At 43.4% G+C, this 9,374-nt stretch overlaps 1 protein-coding gene across 11 annotated transcripts in view; it reads right to left on the bottom strand.

Annotated features, from left to right (window-relative positions):
- The window catches only part of CHL1 (cell adhesion molecule L1 like), a 209,574-nt gene extending 201,869 nt beyond the window's left edge, over nucleotides 1–7,705 (bottom strand). For 3 of the 11 annotated variants that reach the window (XM_055380956.2, XM_055380959.2, XM_055380957.2), the window contains exon 1: nucleotides 7,242–7,511. The gene's annotated coding sequence lies outside the window, so the exon portion shown is untranslated. Of the gene's footprint in view, nucleotides 1–6,138; nucleotides 6,388–6,913; nucleotides 7,202–7,241 lie in introns of those variants that run through there. The other 8 variants (XM_004033505.5, XM_031009568.3, XM_055380955.2 and 5 more) reach the window with 6 other exon arrangements.
- Nucleotides 7,706–9,374: the final 1,669 nt, after the last annotated feature.

The following is a 9,374-nucleotide window of genomic DNA, read 5'->3' as shown; positions in this document are numbered from 1 at the left end:
AAATCACCACTTACAGCAAAAGCTTTTGTTAGGGAGGAACCTCTGCTAAAAATGCCAACCCGTTACCATAGAAGCTGGAATACATCTTTTACCTTATTCTCTCTGCTATGTCAGCTCTCATCTTAGAAAGCATAGATAATGCAATGAAATGGACAAATTTGTTTTGAAGTTTAGGAGTCCCAGCTGAAACACACCACTGAATATGAGCATGCCCACTTCGGGCAATGAAAGAAAGGAGAAGAAAGGAATGACAAAGAAAATGTGGTGAAGATTCTCCTGAATACAAACTTAATGATTCCCCATTTTGTACTGTTTTTGTCAATTCTAGCTTTCCCCTTCTCCACTACTCACATTCCACAAATGTAAAGCCTTCAAGATGTGCTAGGTATTCCTCATGTACTTCCCAGATTCAGATCCCTTTTCTGCCTTCCTCCATCTTGCTCTTCTCTGGGAGAACTGACCTCCACAAACCACTACAATAGGCTCCCTTGCCCTCTTTACTGCCTTGCTGAAGAAGCAACTGGAAATCTTGGGGTAGAAGCAGAGCACTGTCTTGTGATTTGACAGTAGTTATGTTCCTCTACCAAAAGCCATAGGTCCCACGTGACAGCCCTCTCCCAGAGCTACTGCTCCGACCTCCTTCCAGGAACTTCATCTTCCCATTATCCCTTCAGGACAAGGGGCAGTAACAGCTCCAGATGTGCTTCAGCAGCCCTCGTGGGCTTCCCCTAATCCCATCCAAAGACATGTGGGCCCGTCTTTAAGGTCCCTTAATTACCTCTTTGGAGTATGATCTATATAAAAGAAAGAAACAAAGTGAAGGTGAGAGGAAGCCGTGTTTTACCCAGCGAAGATATGTCTTTCAAGAACATCAAGGGGACAAACCACTGGGTTCTAACCTGTGGCATTCTGCCACTTGGGCATTCAGGTCCAATACTGTGAGAACATCAATCCTTTTAAGATAAGCCAGAAATAGGAATTTTACATGAAATCTCCAGTATTTAAATGTTGGCTGAAATTTGTCTTAAACATTCTTTGGGCCAAATGAAATATTTATACAAGCTGTGTTCAAAGTCCAAGGGACATTGGTTTGGCTCCTATATAGACTATGGTGCCTCTTCTTAGAAAGAAAATAAAAATATGTTTTTCTTTACACTGCACAATTATAACCAAAAAAAGGATGAAAGTCTCATTTTTAAAGCTTTTTCTTACACAGTACTTTAGTCCAAAAACAATAACTCTCCCTACCTCATTGGAAGTCTGCAGGCAAAACAGAGAAATATTCAAAACCCCAAAGTCACAGGAATCTTGTTATCTGGGTCTGTTCTAAATGTATGAATCTAGTCAAATCATTTAATTTCAGTGTAGCTCACTCCATTCATCTGCAAAATCAGGATAATTACTTCTTTCCTACCATCTTCTCAGAGACATTTGGTTGAAAAACGAAATTATACACAGTAAATGAAAAGCACATTTGAGATCTTCAACGAATACAGTGCTATTTAACCAAGAAGATTAGTAAGAAAAACCTCAGAAGTTTGCCAGAGCATTTTTTCTCTTTCAGCCACATGTCATGACACCAAGGTAACTGTGAACCAATGCCTTAGCCCAGCACAATCTTGTGGACGACGTATGCAAATCTAAGGTGATGGTTCTTAACCAATATTGGTACGTTAGGGTTTGTTAGAATCGCACTAGAAGTTTTCAAAAATCCAGATTTCTAGTCAACATCCACAGAGACTGTACTTGAATTGATTTGGGTTCGTAGCTTTACAGAACTCTCCAGATGATTCTCATTTCAGCCAAGCCTAAGAACAACTATTGAGAAAACCTTTTAAATATGTGAAGCAATCATTATTGGTATATGTGCATATAATTAATGTAGGAATCAACAGTTTGCCATTTGACACCACCATTGATCATGGCTCACAGTTATTCACATACACAGGGATACACACACACACACGCTCTGTCCCTCTATCTTTGTTCATTCACATACTGAACATGATATACAAGGATAATTATCACTACAATAAAAAACCGTGCTACTAAGCTGTCTTCATAGATTGCCCCATACAATGTCCACAAGAACACATGTGACATGTGAGCTAAGTATGGCTATTTCCCCATTTCTAAAGAAGAAACTGTCTTACAGAGGTCAAAATGACTAAGCCAATGCCACACACCTGCAAGCTGACAGACTTAGATTTTGAACCCTGGCAGCCTGACTTTTGTAGCCAGTGCACGTAACCACCACAACAGTTTGCTTCCTGCTGTGCCAGACACTTTAAGAGTTTATGAGATGCATAAAAGGAAATGTATACCCTCAAGGAGTTTACAGTCTGAGAAAGAAATTGTGATGCACACTAAAATTCATAGGTTGTATAGTAAAATGGCACAATTGTAGTCCCCGGAGTTAGGAAGAGGTGAATCAGAAGATGGGCAACAGAGCTCCTACTTCCACAACTATAGGGGAAATAAGATGCAAACAAACATTAGAAGGGAGAATGTTGTAAGACTACCAGGAGAAGAAACCCTGGTCAAAGCATAAAATATAAATATATATTGACCAAGTTCAATGCATTTATTATTCTTATCATCATCTGCCAGCATCATTTGATTCAGATATTTATACCCACCCTAAATTTACCAGATTGTCAGTTCAATTAGCAAACTATGAATTTTGAGAATTCATCTCACCTCAAACTCTAGTTGTGATTCTTATTGAAATTATGTGTATAAGCATCACACACACACACACACACATACACACATACACATATACACTCACACACACTCCTAATAATTTAACTTCCAAAGAGATACACAAGTTGTATTCTTCCACTAGGAATAAATTATGTGAAAGTGAAGTCAACATTTCAGGGAAAAGCCTTAAAATTGAAAACAGAATATGTCCCTTTGTATTTTTATTATCTAAACACAATGAGAAGGTAAGCAGGATCGTTTTTTACCCACAACACATAAAATCTCAATTAGTTATGGTCTATTTGTGCACTGACTTAAAACATTCGTTAACAAAACAGAATTTTCTAGTTTACTGGATAAATATACCAGAAATGGCAGAATAATGTCAGGTTGCCAAGCAACCACAGCTCTACTCTACTTTGTGATCAATCCAACTCATTCGTTGAGCTTCCTAACCCAGTGATACAGAATTCCAACCAATTTGTTTCTTGGGAAAATTATAGTGACTTTCAGTAACACAATAACACTTTTATTCTCAGAAGATAAACTTAAATCCCTTTTGATCAAAGGGATGTGTTAATTCATTATTCTCTACGTGGTGCTAATGAGAAAGCTATAATTAACTAACTACACTGTTGCGACACACATAAAATAAACTGCAGTAATTAGTAATGTTTAAGGTGTTAAGCAGCCTCCCAAATTAGAAAATACAATCTTTCCTCAGATAAAGATGTACAGAAAAAAGAAAGCAGCATATCTAATTAAATTGAGAATTGTTTCCAGTCTCCCCCAAGGGGTGAGAGGAAAGGCATGTGATCACCAAAATATAAGAGATTTCACTTTAATAGCAGAGAAAAAGGCTCAATGCCAATTCTACTTGTAGGTAGACATAAAATGATAGCGAATAATGTAATCTTTCTTTGAAAGAATGCTTAGCACAATATTTTTCCAGGAACAAATAGAATATTATGCTTTTACTCATTAGCTGTGTTAACTTAGCATATTGTATGTAAATCACCATAATAATTGCATTCTCTTCTGACTGAATTAGTCAGAATGAAACTGTAATCAAAATGTTCATAATTGAAAATATAGTATTCTCAATCTTGGTTTGAAAAAATAACAAGGAACGTTGACTGAATCAGATAATACAGTACATCACTGAAAACAACCTCAGTACAGAGACAAGTTCATTCTCTTGATTATACCTTTGCGTTTCAATTAGGTCCCCAAATTCAGAACTCAACACCTCCCAATCTGTCATGTTTTCCTACTCTTACCATTTGTCTCTGGACTAACTTAAGCATTCCAAGTGCATTGCTGCTAGATTTTTAGGGAAAATAGAAAATGGTGAAAAGCTAATTTTATTGTTTCTAAAATACATTAGACTCTATTGCACTGTTGGCTGTCATAAATCAAAGGGCAAAATAATTTCCAATAAATGAAACATTTAATGCCAAAGCTCCTGGGAAACAATATGTAAATGATCACATGAATTTCAGAGAAGCTGTCACACTAATTCCTCAAGGTACCTTTTAAAGATGACATATTCACAGTGAGGATGAGAGGGTTGTCTTGCAAAGCCAAACACTGCTACCTGAAGTAATACTCTCAGTATTTCCTGACAATCATTCCTTCAAATCTGACACCAGTAGTTCCCCAACTATTACTTAATTTTCCTTTATCGGTTAAAAATACAAGAATCTTAAATCAGTCTTGATCATTACCCTTATTTTTCTATAAAAGCGAATCAGGCTGAATTATTTCAACAAAGCAATTTTGGGGCAAATAACCTCCTATCTTCAAAGATTTCAGAAGCAACTATAAAATCAGGTTTCTATCTAGCAAATGTTTTCCTGGGTGAGCTCTATTTTGTAAAGGTCACTAAGGATCTTTGTGATGGTGACATCTGTCAGGCTTTACTTGCCTCAAGTTCACCAAGAAATGCCTATATTTTAATAATCAAACGATTTTAAAAATTTATTTAAAACCAATTCATGTAATGAGACGAATTAACTTAAATGCAATAAGTATAGTATGTGCAAAACCAACTCCTCTTAGACCTACAGCTAGGCCCATGAAGTGTACAGTGTACTTATCAGCAGATAGGTTGGAGGACCTATATAACCATGAGGAATCAATAAACATCTACAGCCGTTTCTTTAAAGAAAAGGATCCGTAAGTCTACATGCAACAGATGACAATCTGGGAAACATATATTCATCATCATAGTCTTGTGCTGCAGTGAAGTGGGTACAAACATACCCTGAAAGAGATTTTAATGAGTTGCCATAGCCAGTACTCACGCCCATCCAGTAATAACTATCCGTCTCCATTGATTTGCTCACAATATTCAGGAGCTTGCAAGGAATGATTATACACTACGTTCTGCCATTACTAAAGGTAAATCCACTGCAGCACTTAAGGCCATAAAATGGAAAGCCAGGGTATACATAGGCTCTGTAACCACGTTAAATTATGAAAGCCAAGAGACTGAAATTAAGACAAACCCAACTGCAACATCTGCAGGTGAAAGAGAAAACACAAAGATTTACAAAAGAAAAACTGTGGGATAAACTTTTTATTTTCTTGTCACCAAAAGTTTCCCCAAAGAGCTTTCTAAGCTTCTCTCTCCATCAATATACTGAAAAGCCAACTTCATCAGCAGTTGATCAGTTTCTCTCTTCCAATCTGCTGCAAGCCAGAGCTTCGTAGGAGTTGGACTGTGCAGTACCAATATTCATATTTTAATTAACATTATTCTCCAAAATTAGAAAACGCAGAATTTTTACTTCAATGAAAATGCAGAGAAATGAAAATGCACCATATGTAATTAAACTGAGGATTAACTAACAGTAATGACATCAACGACAATAACTTTTGAGTGCTTATTATGCATCAAATATGCATATGGTGTTAAATTTAAAAATTTATGGTGTTAAATTACTTGTGTCATCTCATTCCAGTCTTGCAACAACCCAGTATAGAGGGTATCGATAATCTCCGTATTATTGAGAAAGGGAAACTGAGGCACGTAGTCAAATGCCTAGTCCAAAGTGACACATCACAGTGATGGTGGAGCTGGAATTCGAAGCCACGTGGGCGTCCCGGGAGCCTCCGCCTAGAGCGAGCCCAGGCGGCCCACCAGTTACCCATCACCACGCGCACGCGCAAGTCTCGCCACCCACGGCGCGTTCCCGCGGGAGCGCGCCCTCGCGCACGCGCCTGTCCGGGCAGCCGCTTGCTGGCTCTGGGGCTGCTCCGCGGCTCCCACGAGCGGGACTGGACCCCGGCGCCCTTCGAGGAGGGGCTGAACCTGGGGCTCCCTCTCTGCCGGGCCCCCAGCCCTGCCGACGCACACACCTGCCCTCCGCCGCTGGCCTCCCACCGCTTCCCCTGCCCGCCTTCCCGCCCAACCGCCCAAAAGCCCACCTGCGCTCGACCCTGCTCGCCGTCTGGGGCGGGGGTACCTGGGCCCGCGCGGCTGCTGCTCCTCCGGCCCGTGGTTTTTCGCGGGAATTCCCCGGCCCTGCCCCTGGCCGAGACACTGTGGCTCGCAGCGAGCCCGGAGGGTGGGAACGGAGGGGCTGGCTTTCCCCAGCCTCCCGGCTCCAATCCCTGCTCCCCAAATTAATCACTTTCTCCGTGCTGCCTCCCCACGCACACTCACACGCCAAAAAAAAAAAAAAAAAAAAAAAGAAAGCGAGAGAAAGAGAGAGGCACAAAGAGGAAGAAGGGACCATCCGTGACTGGCATCTCCAGCTCCCCGGGCTCCGCTACCAGGAGCCATGGCAACCACGGCCCCCGGCCTGCCCTCTCGCCCCCTCGGCGGTCTGGGGAGGTGGAGCTCTAGCCCCTCTCTGGCTTTTCGTGCTCCCCAACCCCACAACCCCACGGTCCATGGATTCCCCCCTCCAGGCTGGCGGCATTTTCGGAACCCCCCCCCCCCCCGGGATCTAGAATCCTCGCCTGAGAGTAGGAGCCACACAGGGGCAGTGGATTGGGAGGGTCTGAGCCCCACACACGGGGCGGTGTCCTGGGGAGCGAGGGGCGCGGTGGGAGACAGAGGCCGGGACTGACCCCCAAACCAGCGAGACCTCGGACCCCCCCCGAGAGAGGACGGAAACCTACAGGGGGATCTGGAACCCTCCTCAGAGAGCAGCGAGGGATGGGGCGGGAGAGGCTGGAAATGAGAGGGTCAACCTACCGGCGGCCAGCGGCAGTGAGTGGGACCCGGCGGGTTCGGGGACCCGGCGGGTTCGGGCACCCGGTGTACTCCGTCCGCTGCCCCCGAGCGCTCCGAATCCAGCCTCGGCCACCCGGGGGCGGGGCGTGAAAAGGGGGCGTCTCTTCCCGGGTGAAGGCCGAGGGACCTCGGACCACCCCCACTTCAGAAAGGGACCCTGACTGCGCACCGTGTCCTTTCCATGGCGAGCGGACCCCTCCTCCCGGGAGCACACCTTTAGCCCTTCCTCCGTGGGAGACCCCCCAGGGCTGGCACTAGAGGCGCACACGGACCCCCGCCCCTGACACACCTGAGTCGCCTCCGGCACGCGATCTGTCCGGCACCCCCCCTCGGGCGCCTTCTCCCCCAGGCTGGCTGGGAGCTGGGACGGGGACGCGCAGGGTCCAGTGAGCTCTGGACGCATCCGAGGGGGCTTCTCGCCGGCCGCCGTCCGCTGCTCCGCACCCGGGGCTGTCCGCGGAGGTCCCGCCTGTCCCCTCCCGCCGCTGGCTCTCTGGCCGCGGGAAGACTGGACCTGTTGTGGCTTGCACCGGGATCTACGCCCTCCTGCCGGAGGCTGGCTCTCGCCTCTCCTCCCTTCCTCGATTCTGCGCCGCCACCCCTCACCCACGCCGCTTATTTTCCCTCCCTTTGCACACTCCCGTGGGACAGGGAGAGTTACAGGCTTAAGACTTTATCTCATTGTGGAAAGCAAGAGACCAAGCCGAAAACTTTGGTCGTGCTTTTCAACATCTCTGGTCAAAAGAGGGAGGATCCCTGCTTGTTTATCTGCAAAAGCGACATTTAAAAGAAACGCCCCCCACCCCCTCCCCGATGGTTTCACTCGGTTCATATTGCACACACAGGTCGCCAATCTGCTTTTCTCCCATTGCTGCGTGTTAGAGGGGTGTGGTGCCATGTACGTATTAAAAATTGTCTTCTTGCTTTCCTTCATTTAAGGGCGTGGTGGGGCTTGCTATTGAATTTACAAAATATGCTACGACCATCCGCTGTCAAATTGTGCATACATAAATTTACAGATCTTCTACTATTCTCACAATTTTTGCCCTAATACAGAGTCTATAATGTTACCACATCCTTTCATAACGTTTTTCCTGCTTATCCTTTATTAATTCACTATTGGAGAGGAAAGCCTTCTGTACTCATATTCAGTGCAAAAAGCCAGTTCTGATGCCTTATGAATCCACAAACACATAAAAATATTTTAGGATTCCAAAATTCATATGGAAAAATTATAATTTTTAGCACTACATTTGATTTATATGCCACTTTATTTTTTTTCCATTATGGTGGTATTTTCCAAAATTTTTACAGGATACCACTTTTAAAAATCCTGTTGAATGCAAGTCCTCTTTGTTGGTAAGAGAATTATTGACTTCTAATTTTTACTCCACTAAGGCTGTGAGATTGACCTTACAGCCTCGTTTTGTTTTCATCTAGCTCATTGAACAATGAGGATATTCAGCTCCCCTCAGACCTACCCTCAGAGTTGGATGAGCTATCCTCAGAGTTGGATGCCACCACTGGGAGCAGCAAAAGCGAAGGCAACTCATGATTCTGCCTCAGAAGCAATCGAATAAAATATTTTGAAAATGAATAAATGGACTTTTAAATTTTAATCATCGCTAACCTTGGGGCCTCGATTCTGTCAATTTGTGTGTGGGCACAGTTCTTACCAACTGCCTTGGCAAATTGTGAATGCAAGTGAGGGCAGGATTTGTCCTAAGTTTAAATTGTACTGCTGGAGTGATTTTCTTTTGCCTGAGGCATCATTATTCACGTGGCATGTTTTCTAAAGTAGAAACAAAGATAGAATATTAAATAAAATTACAACAGGGGAAAATACTCTGCCTGTAGAAAAACATTTCCAAGGTCAAGGAACCACAAGAGAACAACAAAGCGAAGTTGGTCTCAGGAGTTTACCATCTTCTGGGTAAACATCAGCTGAGCAAGGGACTCAGAACTCCATTTTGGCCAGATGAACAGAGTACTCTTAAGTATATAGCTCCTTCTTTCTTGGTGATTTGTTTTCTTGACAATAGAATCATTATTTACAAAACAAATATTTATTGAGCACCTACTATTTAATCAATCACTGGTCTGGGTGCTAGGGTTCAGTAGGAAACTCAATAGACATGGCCAATAGCTTTTTTAAAAAATCAAATACCCTCCAAATATATTAGACAATACCAAGCCACAATACCCAAAACAAGAAGATGGTCAGTTCTTAACTATGAGTTTTTAACTGAAAGGGAGATAACATACTTCTAAGCTTCTGACATTGCATATAAATGAAGAAATAATAGCCACACATAGCTTACTAGGGACAGTAAGGAAGTCAGCTTGTATGCAATACATGTTATCCCAGGCAACCAAATTTTACGAAAGAAAAGAGGGAGATAGGGAAAATCTAGGGAAGGAA

Source organism: Gorilla gorilla, chromosome 2 (assembly GCF_029281585.2).
Source record: "Gorilla gorilla gorilla isolate KB3781 chromosome 2, NHGRI_mGorGor1-v2.1_pri, whole genome shotgun sequence".
Lineage (NCBI taxonomy): Eukaryota > Metazoa > Chordata > Mammalia > Primates > Hominidae > Gorilla > Gorilla gorilla.
The sequence above is the reverse complement of the archived record's forward strand: the minus strand, read 5'-3'. Positions and strand labels throughout refer to the sequence as shown.